General features: G+C 41.9%; 1 pseudogene; it reads right to left on the reverse strand.

Moving 5' to 3' along the window:
* Window positions 1-1,749: 1,749 nt before the first annotated feature.
* On the reverse strand, window positions 1,750-10,313 carry LOC118938498 (annotated as a pseudogene).
* Between the last annotated feature and the right edge of the window lie 4,115 nt (window positions 10,314-14,428).

The raw sequence follows: 14,428 nt of genomic DNA on the forward strand, positions 1-14,428 counted from the left end.
CTAGAACACACCTCCATCTCCATTAACTACATCACACCTGCCCCGACCCACTAGAACACACCTCCATCTCCATTAACTACATCACACCTGCCCAGACCCACTAGAACACACCTCCATCTCCATTAACTACATCACACCTGCCCAGACCCACTAGAACACACCTCCATCTCCATTAACTACATCACACCTGCCCCGACCCACTAGAACACACCTCCATCTCCATTAACTACATCACACCTGCCCAGACCCACTAGAACACACCTCCATCTCCATTAACTACATCACACCTGCCCAGACCCACTAGAACACACCTTCATCTCCATTAACTACATCACACCTGCCCAGACCCACTAGAACACACCTCCATCTCCATTAACTACATCACACCTGCCCAGACCCACTAGAACACACCTCCATCTCCATTAACTACATCACACCTGCCCCGACCCACTAGAACACACCTCCATCTCCATTAACTACATCACACCTGCCCAGACCCACTAGAACACACCTCCATCTCCATTAACTACATCACACCTGCCCAGACCCACTAGAACACACCTTCATCTCCATTAACTACATCACACCTGCCCAGACCCACTAGAACACACCTCCATCTCCATTAACTACATCACACCTGCCCAGACCCACTAGAACACACCTCCATCTCCATTAACTACATCACACCTGCCCAGACCCACTAGAACACACCTCCATCTCCATTAACTACATCACACCTGCCCAGACCCACTAGAACACACCTCCATCTCCATTAACTACATCACACCTGCCCAGACCCACTAGAACACACCTCCATCTCCATTAACTACATCACACCTCCAACTGTCAGTTGGTTGCATGAATAACTATGATTACTAAATGTTACATAATTGTAAATATGAAATATCAAAACCAAATGTACACCCCTTTGTTAATATGTATTGGCAATACTTCACTTAATGGTGAGGCATGGAATAATAAAACATGTATATTTTGTCAGGCTGAATGTTTGAAATATGAGGTGATTTGAGTCATGCTTCTTCAGTAGTGGAATAAAGACAATTAGCACTTGAATGTTGTCAAGAAATACTGGAGTGATGTCAGATTGTTAATAAATTGATTATAAACTCATTTATTATACTGCGTCCAGGCTGCAAGTTGAAATTAAGTTGTTTTCAAGTCATTGAAAAAAAAACGACCTGTAAAAGACATCTTAACTTTCACTTTCAACCGAACATATATTGGACTTCGGGCATCTTTTTAATGACATTTTGGGGTGTCCAAATCAATAACCAATATGCATTAACAGACATCTCAACTTTCACTTTCAACCGAACATATATTGGACTTCGGGCATCTTTTTAATGACATTTTGGGGTGTCCAAATCAATAACCAATATGCATTAACAGTTTGATAAATTGAAAAACATAAAATTTAAACAAACGTGCAACAATAATCATTTTACTTTTTAAAACAAGCTCCTTATAAACTGTTAAAACATTCTACATTGTGACATCATTAGAACACTCCTACTACCATGTTAAAACATTCTACATTGTGACATCATTAGAACACTCCTACTACAATGTTAAAACATTCTACATTGTGACATCATTAGAACACTCCTACTACCATGTTAAAACATTCTACATTGTGACATTATTTCATTGATATCATGAAACAACTCCTTCATGTATTTTCTGATGTTTAATCAGAGATCTTTTATCAGAGTATCTCTTGTCACATTGATCACAGCTATGAGATTTCTCTCCTGTGTGTGTTCTCTGATGTGATACCAGGCTGTTTGACTGAGTAAAACTCTTCCCACATTAAGTACAGCTATAAGGATTCTGTCCTGTGTGTGTTCTCTGGTGCAAAGTCAGCTGGCTAGATGTAGTAAAACTCTTCCCACATTGAGCACAGCTAAAAGGTTTCTCTCCTGTGTGTGTTCTCTGGTGTAGAGTCAGTTTGACAGATGTAGCAAATCTCTTCCCACATTGATCACAGCTATAAGGTTTCTCTCCCGTGTGTATTCTCTTGTGCACTGTCAGATCTCCAGATGAAGTAAATCTCTTCCCACATTGATCACAGCTATAAGGTTTCTCTCCTGTGTGTGTTCTCTGGTGTAGAGTCAGACTGCCAGATGAAGTAAAACTCTTCCCGCATTGATCACAGCTATAAGGTTTCTCTCCTGTATGTGTTCTCTGGTGTAGAGTCAGATGGCAAGTTTGAACAAAACTCTTCCCACAATGATCACAGCTATAAGGTTTCTCTCCTGTGTGTATTCTCTTATGCACTGTCAGGTCTCCAGATGAAGTAAATCTCTTCCCACATTGATCACAGCTAAAAGGTTTCTCTCCTGTGTGTGTTCTCTGGTGTAGAGTCAGTTTGCCAGATTTAGTAAATCTCTTCCCACATTGAGCACAGCTATAAGGTTTCTCTCCTGTGTGTGTTCTCTGGTGTGAAGTCAGAGAGCTAGATGCAGTAAAACTCTTCCCACATTGAGCACAGCTAAAAGGTTTCTCTCCTGTGTGTGTTCTCTGGTGTAGAGTCAGGCTCCTAGATGCAGCAAATCTCTTCCCACATTGATCACAGCTATAAGGTTTCTCTCCTGTGTGTATTCTCTTGTGCACTGTCAGATCTCCAGATGAAGTAAATCTCTTTCCACATTGATCACAGCTATAAGGTTTCTCTCCTGTGTGTGTTCTCTGGTGTAGAGTCAGTTTGACAGATGTAGCAAATCTCTTCCCACATTGGTCACAGCTATAAGGTTTCTCTCCCGTGTGTATTCTCTTGTGCACTGTCAGATCTCCAGATGAAGTAAATCTCTTCCCACATTGATCACAGCTATAAGGTTTCTCTCCTGTGTGTGTTCTCTGGTGTAGAGTCAGTTTGACAGATGTAGCAAATCTCTTCCCACATTGATCACAGCTATAAGGTTTCTCTCCCGTGTGTATTCTCTTGTGCACTGTCAGATCTCCAGATGAAGTAAATCTCTTCCCACATTGATCACAGCTATAAGGTTTCTCTCCTGTGTGTGTTCTCTGGTGTAGAGTCAGACTGCCAGATGAAGTAAAACTCTTCCCGCATTGATTACAGCTATAAGGTTTCTCTCCTGTGTGTGTTCTCTGGTGTAGAGTCAGATGGCAAGTTTGAACAAAACTCTTCCCACATTGATCACAGCTATAAGGTTTCTCTCCTGTGTGTAATCTCTTGTGCACTGTCAGATCTCCAGATGAAGTAAATCTCTTCCCACATTGATCACAGCTATAAGGTTTCTCTCCTGTGTGTGTTCTCTGGTGTGAAGTCAGTTTGCCAGATGTAGCAAATCTCTTCCCACATTGATCACAGCTATAAGATTTCTCTCCTGTGTGTATTCTCTTGTGCACTGTCAGATCTCCAGATTTAGTAAATCTCTTCCCACATTGAGCACAGCTATAAGGTTTCTCTCCTGTGTGTGTTCTCTGGTGTAGAGTCAGTTTGCCAGATGTAGCAAATCTCTTCCCACATTGATCACAGCTGTAAGGTTTCTCTCCTGTGTGTGTTCTCTGATGAATTTTAATGCCTGATGATGTGAATCTCTTCCCACAGTCAGAGCAGCAGTGAGTTATCTTCCCTGTGGGTCTCTGTGGGTGTTTATTGAGGTGTTCTGATCTGGAGAGACTCTTCTCTGTCTCCTCAGCATCATGAGGTTGTTGAGGCTCCCCAGAGGATCCACGATAGTCACATCTCTCTCCTGTGTGAACAACAAAGTCAGACAGATGATTAAAGGCCCACAACAGCGATAATCCAGGGTAAAGGTTGATGCCAACAGCATAGCCATGATGTTGTACAACAATTGACGTCTGTAATGAATGTTAAAATTGTCTTAAAATGAGCAAGAAGTCATATGTTGTCTTGTTTTCACATTAGTAGTAGCATCTAAGATTGTAGACTAGAAATAAGTTATTCATGTTGTTGAAACTCTAAGCAGTGTGGTAGAAGACTTTTGGTCTACAATACAGGCCCCTTTGTGTTTTCTATAGCAATTTGATTGCATAAACTCCTCCATGCTAATGAGGAAACCACTAGTTATGGATGTCGTATATCTGGTGTGACAAGATGAATTAAAATAATCTGCCCACTCCATCAAGCAATGGGGACAGCAACACAGGGCATTCACGGGACCTCATGGAACCATGGACCACACCTGCAGAAACTGGACAACAGGGGGAAGCAGAGGAGATACCTATCATAGACTTCTCCCAGCTGACGCTTGACATGCCACCTACGCCGCCTCAAGTGGTAGAAACAACCAGCTGGAATCATTAAGTAGAATCAGCCAACAGTAACACGGAAGCAGCAGAATGGGAGTTAGTAGTGCATGACCTAGATTTAGAATAAGAAGCTTCCATTTAGACACAGGTCTAAGATGACGTAATAAGCAATCTACCGTCCCAGTGTAAGCACTCAGTGTAAGCAATCTACAGTCCCCGAGTAAGCACTCAGTGTAAGCAATCTACAGTCCCCGAGTTAGCACTCAGTGTAAGCAATCTACAGTCCCAGTGTAAGCACTCAGTGTAAGCAATCTACAGTCCCCGAGTAAGCACTCAGTGTAAGCAATCTACAGTCCCCGAGTTAGCACTCAGTGTAAGCAATCTACAGTCCCTGAGTAAGCGGCCGGTGCAAGCAGCAGGGCAGTGTCAGTGTGAAAGTGTGGTTTAGCCACAGCTCCAGAAACTTGCGAACTTCCCCTGTAAAAAGGTATATAAAGAGAGCAGAGATCATAAGAGAGGCATGATCCTCACTGACATATGAGACAGACTTCATATGGAGAGTCATCATAGGTAAATTTACTATTGCACTATACGCCTGTTAGACGAGAACAACATTTGAGAACCGGATAATTTTGCCTAAGTACTTATTGGATCACTATCTGAAGCTACTTGGTTGAACTTTGTGAACCCGAAACTGAGTCTCCGAAACACAGGGGTCTAGACACCTCTTGATCACAGACAAAGCGGCAGTCACACAGTGAGACATCAGGTACAGATGTGATTAGCAATACAAGGAAACAGCCAAGTACCGGTTACAATATATTGACACAGAGTTGGAAGTGTATAGAGATATTGGAATTCGGAATCTAGCGTTAGTGCTGTGAGAATACCAATTACAGGAAAGTGACCAGGGGGCGGAGCATTAAAGGTAATTGAACTATTTTTGCTATTTAGTCAATATTGTTAGAAGTGTTAACGCATTTAAAGTTTTGCAATATTATCTGGCATAGCGTAAAGCATTAAGGATTGATTGAGCATTATTGATGTATTAGGAAACTGTAGAACCATTGAATTGTAATAATGTGTATAAGACAAAAAACAGTGATTTAATAAAAGCTTGAAACTTTGACAACTAGGCCAGATTAACGATCTGGAGAGCAAACGCCTTTAACACTCTCACTGAACAGAAAGTGACCCTGGTTATAGGTTAAAGTGATTGCACTAAAGAATATTTGGGGCGGCAGGGTAGCCTTGTGGTTAGAGCATTGGACTAGTAACCTGAAAGGTTGCAAGTTCGAATCCCCGAGCTGACAAGGTACAAATCTGTTCCTAGGCCATCATTGAAATTAAGAATTTGTTCTTAACTGACTTGCCTAGTAAAATAAAGGTAAAATTAAAAAATGTCATTGTGTGGACAATAATATATTTTTAGGAGAGTCAAAATATATAACAATACTAGTTTCCAAGTGACTACTAGCTGACGAGCATAATAATCAATAGAAGAAGTTATTAGGTATTGATATATACAGTGCCTTGCGAAAGTATTCGGCCCCCTTGAACTTTGCGACCTTTTGCCACATTTCAGGCTTCAAACATAAAGATATAAAACTGTATTTTTTTGTGAAGAATCAACAACAAGTGGGACACAATCATGAAGTGGAACGACATTTATTGGATATTTCAAACTTTTTTAACAAATCAAAAACTGAAAAATTGGGCGTGCAAAATTATTCAGCCCCCTTAAGTTAATACTTTGTAGCGCCACCTTTTGCTGCGATTACAGCTGTAAGTCGCTTAGGGTGTCTCTATCAGTTTTGCACATCGAGAGACTGACATTTTTTCCCATTCCTCCTTGCAAAACAGCTCAAGCTCAGTGAGGTTGGATGGAGAGCATTTGTAAAGAGCAGTTTTCAGTTCTTTCCACAGATTCTCGATTGGATTCAGGTCTGGACTTTGACTTGGCCATTCTAACACCTGGATATGTTTATTTTTGAACCATTCCATTGTAGATTTTCTTTATGTTTTGGATCATTGTCTTGTTGGAAGACAAATCTCCGTCCCAGTCTCAGGTCTTTTGCAGACTCCATCAGGTTTTCTTCCAGAATGGTCCTGTATTTGGCTCCATCCATCTTCCCATCAATTTTAACCATCTTCCCTGTCCATGCTGAAGAAAAGCAGGCCAAACCATGATGCTGCCACCACCATGTTTGACAGTGGGGATGGTGTGTCCAGGGTGATGAGCTGTGTTGCTTTTACGCCAAACATAACGTTTTGCATTGTTGCCAAAAAGTTCAATTTTGGTTTAATCTGACCAGAGCACCTTCTTCCACATGTTTGGTGTGTCTCCCAGGTGGCTTGTGGCAAACTTTAAACGACACTTTTTATGGATATCTTTAAGAAATGGCTTTCTTCTTGCCACTCTTCCATAAAGGCCAGATTTGTGCAATATACGACTGATTGTTGTCCTATGGACAGAGTCTCCCACCTCAGCTGTAGATCTCTGCAGTTCATCCAGAGTGAACATGGGCCTCTTGGCTGCATCTCTGATCAGTCTTCTCCTTGTATGAGCTGAACGTTTAGAGGGACGGCCAGGTCTTGGTAGATTTGCAGTGGTCTGATACAGTGGTCTGATCCATTTCAATATTATCGCTTGCACAGTGCTCCTTGGGATGTTTAAAGCTCGGGAAATCTTTTTGTATCCAAATCCGGCTTTAAACTTCTTCACAACAGTATCTCAGACCTGCCTGGTGTGTTCCTCGTTGTTCATGATGCTCTCTGCGCTTTTAACGGACCTCTGAGACTATCACAGTGCAGGTGCATTTATACGGAGACTTGATTACACACAGGTGGATTGTATTTATCATCATTAGTCATTTAGGTCAACATTGGATCATTCAGAGATCCTCACTGAACTTCTGGAGAGAGTTTGCTGCACTGAAAGTAAAGGGGCTGAATAATTTTGCACGCCCAATTTTTCAGTTTTTGATTTGTTAAAAAAGTTTGAAATATCCAGTAAATGTCGTTCCACTTCATGATTGTGTCCCACTTGTTGTTGATTCTTCACAAAAAAAATACAGTTTTATATCTTTATGTTTGAAGCCTGAAATGTGGCAAAAGGTCGCAAAGTTCAAGGGGGCCGAATACTTTCGCAAGGCACTGTACATAGGTAAAAGAGACTTGAAGGTAAGGAATTATAGGAGGAATCCATAACACTCAGAATATTTAAATAGGAGTATATCTATCCAAGACCTCATTCTAGACCGGAAAATAAGGGAGTGACAACGTGAACGAAGGAACAAACCCAACTCACGCGAAGGGCCATTACGAAGAAATAGAAGGGTTGGTAGGGCCGCACGGCTAGGCCCTTGTTACACCGCAGTAACTAAAATCCTAAAGTACTCTGCCCAGCCAGAAGACTGGGTAGAGGCATTTGCTGCAGGTATTAGGCAAAAGTCAGCACCGTGACACTGGTAATGAGGAAACCACTAGTTATGGATGTAGTATATCTGGTAATGAGGAAACCACTAGTTATGGATGTAGTATATCTGGTAATGAGGAAACCACTAGTTATGGATGTAGTATATCTGGTAATGAGGAAACCACTAGTTATGGATGGAGTATATCTGCTAATGAGGAAACCACTAGTTATGGATGTAGTATATCTGGTAATGAGGAAACTACTAGTTATGGATGTAGTATATCTGGTAATGAGGAAACCACTAGTTATGGATGTAGTATATCTGGTAATGAGGAAACCACTAGTTATGGATGTAGTATATCTGCTAATGAGGAAACCACTAGTTATGGATGTAGTATATCTGGTAATGAGGAAACCACTAGTTATGGATGTAGTATATCTGCTAATGAGGAAACCACTAGTTATGGATGTAGTATATCTGGTAATGAGGAAACCACTAGTTATGGATGTAGTATATCTGCTAATGAGGAAACCACTAGTTATGGATGTAGTATATCTGGTAATGAGGAAACCACTAGTTATGGATGTAGTATATCTGCCAGGAGCAAAAATGGTGAGCAAAGATTTTAGTTTTTCACAATGTATTCTGAATGTGAATGGGGGAAAACTCAGGGAAGTAACCTCCATTTCCAGGTTGCTTATGAGAGCATTTCACAGTACTTTGGGTGTTAATTGTAAGGATCGTTTGAATGTCCTGCTTAATATAATGTTTGTGTCGTCATTGCAAATCAAAAAACACTTCAACCAGTAAAATGCTTTTTGGCTTTTCCATCAACCTGACAATGAGGGTTTGTACACTGTTATCCATATTGGCCCACAACTTCACCTAACAACAAATATACCTGTAATGAACGAAGAAGCACTTTGGTTGTTGTTGCATGACATACTGTGGGTCAAAAAAAGTATTTAGTCAGCCACCAATTGCGCAAGTTCTCCCACTTAAAAATATGAGAGACCTGTAATTTTCATCATAGGTACACTTCAACTGTGACAGACAAAATGAGAGAATATACTATATAGCCTAGAAACCTGGTTAAACTATCATTAGGACATCATGGATGAATTCTAGAATATACTATATAGCCTAGAAACCTGGTTAAACTATCATTATGACCTCATGGATGAATTCTAGAATATACTATATAGCCTAGAAAACTGGTTAAATTATCATTATGACCTCATGGATGGCCAGTCCTTGTATTCATAGTGTAGTGAATTCAGGGAGAGGCCCTGAGCTGAACTCGCTGAACTGGGTCCAGCGACTGTCAAGTTAACACCTTTTAACTGTTACGCCAAGATGTCTGAACTTCTTGACGAGGTCGCTAGGTGTTGGGTTAAGGTTTCTACAATATCGTTCTCTATGAATTTGAGAGTGGTTACACTTCTCCTTCCCCCATCCCTCAGCTGTTAACCAAGTCTCTGGGCAGCCATTTTGTTGCTGTTTAAAAAAAACACAAAACCCAGTAATTTGCAGTACAAACAATAACAAATCTGTCATTCCACCACTATTTTGGTAATAAAAGATTATGGGGTTGGAGAAATGTAACTACAGACAGACCTATGGATGCAAGGACTGACCATCCATGATATCAACATTATAGTTTTAACCATGTTGAGGCGGCAGGCTAGCCTAGTGGTTAGAGCGTTGGACTAGTAGGTTGCAAGTTCATATCCCCGAGCTGACATGGTACAAATCTGTCAATTAACCCACTGTTCCTAGTCCGTTATTGAAAATAATAATTTGTTCTTAACTGCTATACAGTGTTGATTTACATTGTTTCTAAACATTATAGTAAAAAAAGCTTATTTAGGGTTCTGATGGGGTACAACAGTTGAACTCAGCTCATGAGGCATGTGTTATATTCTTAAAGAATCAATGGCTGTAAATAAATAATTTAAAAGTCACAATATGGATGTAACAATTGCAGATTTCCACCTTAACACCAAACATCAGTTCAACTGCAGAGTTTGTGCCTCTGTTGTTAAGACAGTACTTACCAGTGTTAATCAGGGAACGGTTTCTCAAAACCATCTTACGGCTAAATTCATCGTTAGAACCATTGGATGCCTTAAGATGCGTTTGGGAAACCGGGCCCAGATATCCAGGTTCCTCCTCTTCTTCCTCCTCCTTTTTCGATGTAAAAGTAATCTCCTCCCCCTCCTCTTTCACGCCATAAACTGCATCTTCCTCTCCTTTTACTGTGACCTCCTCTTTCACTCTGAACGCGTCCTCCTCTTCTTTCACAGCAAAGGCCCCACTCTCTACTTCTTGTTTTACTGTGATATCTTCCTCGTCTTTCACTCTGAACGCGTCCTCCTCTTCTTTCACAGTAACGGCCCCACTCCCTACTTCTTGATTTACTGTGATATCTTCCTCGTCTTTCACTCTGAACGCGCCCTCTTCTTCTTTCACAGTAACGGCCCCACTCCCTACTTCTTGATTTACTGTGATATCTTCCTCGTCTTTCACTCTGAACGTGTCCTCCTCTTCTTTCACAGTAACGGCACAACTCTCTACTTCTTGATTTACTGTGATATCCTTCTCTTCATTAGAAGGAGAGTAGCTTGGTGACTGCATGGTCGGGGATGTTAGCTAGGCTAATGCTAACTTAACCAGCCCGCTAGCTGACTAATAACAACAACACCATAAATATGAAATTAAATCGGATAACTAACTAGACGACAGAAGTGGGTTTAAAACACAGTGGCTAATATACACTAAAGCGTCTAAAGATCTTTATTGGTTCGGCTATTTGTCTAGCAAGCTACCGAGGTGTCTGACTAACTGTTGCTGCTGATGAAAGAAGCGTTCCGTCCACTACATTATACGTCACACCAGCAGCATAACCATAAATTCCCAGACCGCCATCTGCCGACTGGAGTGGGTAACGCAGTTGAGTAAAATGTATATTTTATCTTCAGATAACAAGTTAAAGTGTACGAAGCATGAGTTTTAACTCACCAGTGTAACAATACAGTGTGGTTAAAGACGTAGTAAGCTAATTGTAATCACGATATGTTTACCTATAAGAACAAACAGTTATGTTTTTGCGTTATTACATATTTATTAACTTAATTTGTGACTCTTCCAAACTACACACAATGCAGTATTTCTCAACGTCATATGGATGATCTTCTCTGTGCTACTGAGTTTGTTTGCCAGTGTAACGGTGTAACGAAGTTACATGTGTAAAATATTTGTATCCTCTATTTAACTAGGCAATTCATTTAAGAACAGTGCCTTAGACCGCTGCCCCGCTCGTGTGATAAAGGTATAGGATTCTGGGTAATCCACAGCAGATTTATGGAGAATTTGAAAATTGAGTGGTCCTGGGATAGAAATGTATAAAATTGACATTACATCATTAAATCCACGTTTTAAATCATACATTAGCAATTTATGTTTTAGTAACTACTGTTGTTGGTTTGGTGTCAAGTCAGCCTCTCTTTATATGTTATTTGCCAAATCTCTGTTTTCCATGTGGGTTTTATGCTAAAGATCCCTCTTTCAATCAATCAATCAATCAAATGTATTTTATATAGCCCTTCGTACATCAGCTGATATCTCAAAGTGCTGTACAGAAACCCAGCCTAAAACCCCAAACAGCAAGCAATGCAGGTGAAGAAGCACGGTGGCTAGGAAAAACTCCCTAGAAAGGCCAAAACCTAGGAAGAAACCTAGAGAGGAACCAGGCTATGTGGGGTGGCCAGTCCTCTTCTGGCTGTGCCGGGTGGAGATTATAACAAAACATGGTCAAGATGTTCAAATGTTCATAAATGACCAGCATGGTCGAATAATAATAAGGCAGAATAGTTGAAAGTGGAGCAGCAGCACAGTCAGGTGGACTGGGGACAGCAAGGAGTCATCATGTCAGGTATTCCTGGGGCATGGTCCTAGGGCTCAGGTCCTCCGAGAGAGAGAAAGAAAGAGAGAATTAGAGAGAGCATATGTGGGATGGCCAGTCCTCTTCTGGCTGTGCCGGGTGGAGATTATAACAGAACATGGCCAAGATGTTCAAATGTTCATAAATGATCAGCATGGTCGAATAATAATAAGGCAGAACAGTTGAAACTGGAGCAGCAGCACAGCCAGGTGGACTGGGGACAGCAAGGAGTCATCATGTCAGGTAGTCCTGGGGCATGGTCCTAGGGCTCAGGTCCTCCGAGAGAGAGAAAGAGAGAAGGAGAGAATTAGAGAACGCACACTTAGATTCACACAGGACACCGAATAGGACAGGAGAAGTACTCCAGATATAACAAACTGACCCTAGCCCCCCGACACATAAACTACTGCAGCATAAATACTGGAGGCTGAGACAGGAGGGGTCAGGAGACACTGTGGCCCACTCCGAGGACACCCCCGGACAGGGCCAAACAGGAAGGATATAACCCCACCCACTTTGCCAAAGCACAGCCCCCACACCACTAGAGGGATATCTTCAACCACCAACTTACCATCCTGAGAGAAGGCTGAGTATAGCCCACAAAGACCTCCGCCACGGCACAACTTAAGGGGGGGGGGGGGGGGCGCCAACCCAGACAGGATGACCACATCAGTGACTCAACCCACTCAGGTGACGCACCTCCTCCAGGGACGGCATGAGAGAGCCCCAGTAAAGCCAGTGACTCAGCCCCTGTAATAGGGTTAGAGGCAGAGAATCCCAGTGGAAAGAGGGGAACCGGCCAGGCAGAGACAGCAAGGGTGGTTCGTTGCTCCAGAGCCTTTCCGTTCACCCTCCCACTCCTGGGCCAGACTACACTCAATCATATGACCCACTGAAGAGATGAGTCTTCAGTAGAGACTTAAAGGTTGAGACCGAGTTTGCGTCTCTGACATGGGTAGGCAGACCGTTCCATAAAAATGGAGCTCTATAGGAGAAAGCCCTGCCTCCAGCTGTTTGCTTAAAAATTCTAGGGACAATTAGGAGGCCTGCGTCTTGTGACCGTAGCGTACGTGTAGGTATGTACGGCAGGACCAAATCAGAGAGATAGATAGGAGCAAGCCCATGTAATGCTTTGTAGGTTAGCAGTAAAACCTTGAAATCAGCCCTTGCTTTGACAGGAAGCCAGTGTAGAGAGGCTAGCACTGGAGTAATATGATCAAATTTTTTGGTTCTAGTCAGGATTCTAGCAGCCGTATTTAGCACTAACTGAAGTTTATTTAGTGCTTTATCCGGGTAGCCGGAAAGTAGAGCATTGCAGTAGTCTAACCTGGAAGTGACAAAAGCATGGATTAATTTTTCTGCATCATTTTTGGACAGAAAGTTCCTGATTTTTGCAATGTTACGTAGATGGAAAAAAGCTGTCCTTGAAATGGTCTTGATATGTTCTTCAAAAGAGAGATCAGGGTCCAGAGTAACGCCGAGGTCCTTCACAGTTTTATTTGAGACGACTGTACAACCATTAAGATTAATTGTCAGATTCAACAGAAGATCTCTTTGTTTCTTGGGACCTAGAACAAGCATCTCTGTTTTGTCCGAGTTTAAAAGTAGAAAGTTTCAAGTTTCAAAACTTTCAAGTTGGTATCTAACTGGAAAATGCATCTTCTTTTAGGAGTGCTATTTTTACCCTGTCGACTACTGATCATTCATCCAGACTGTGTGTGTCCCATCATTGCAGCTTTGGAAATAAATTAACTATCCATCCATTGCACCTTCCTGTGTTGACTCACTGACTTGAGAGACGACAGGACCAGGAAGGTCACACTAGGTCGATATCAAGCTCAAGCTTGCAAACGTTAAACACACCTCCATCTCCATTAACGACATCACACTTGCCCAGACCCACTAGAACACACCTCCATCTCCATTAACTACATCAAACCTGCCCAGACCCACTAGAACACACCTCCATCTCCATTAACTCCATCACACCTGCCCAGACCCACTAGAACACACCCCCATCTCCATTAACTACATCAAACCTGCCCAGACCCACTAGAACACACCTCCATCTCCATTAACGACATCACACTTGCCCAGACCCACTAGAACACACCCCCATCTCCATTAACTACATCAAACCTGCCTATACCCACGAGAACACACCCCCATCTCCATTAACTCCATCAAACCTGTGCAGACCCACTCGAACACACCTCCATCTCCATTAACTCCATCAAACCTGTCCAGACCCACTCGAACACACCTCCATCTCCATTAACTCCATCAAACGTGCCCAGACCCACTCGAACACACACCCGTCTCCAGCGCCCGCATCAGCACCATTTTTTTTCTCTCCGTTGCACACTCACTTTCAACTTTTAGATAATAAAGCATTTTACCTTTCTATTGAATTAACAACAGAGGATTGGTTGATTTCCAGGTTTTAAGTATAATATTTAAGATGACTGATTAGAAAAGTATCATCCAACCATCGGGTATCTCACTGCATCCTCATATGCCATGTCTTGAAATATACAGACAGACGGATTAAAAGTAATTTTACATTGTATAACTGTACTTCTGACAGCCAACTTTGTAACTCCTCCCATAACTTTATGACGTCATAACATTCCCAGAAGGATTATTGAGTCATTGTTAGTTTTACACTTAAGACATGACTCTGCCGTTGTGTTGTAGAATTTTTGAATTTAGTCTCTTGTATAATAAGGGACTATCATTTATCCCAACATCACAGGCCACAGACTTTGATACAGTTAAAGACTTCAAAGTGTATTAATGGGGTTTCTCC

The sequence above is a fragment of the Oncorhynchus mykiss genome, chromosome 13, assembly GCF_013265735.2.
Source record: "Oncorhynchus mykiss isolate Arlee chromosome 13, USDA_OmykA_1.1, whole genome shotgun sequence".
NCBI classification, from domain to species: Eukaryota; Metazoa; Chordata; class Actinopteri; order Salmoniformes; family Salmonidae; genus Oncorhynchus; species Oncorhynchus mykiss.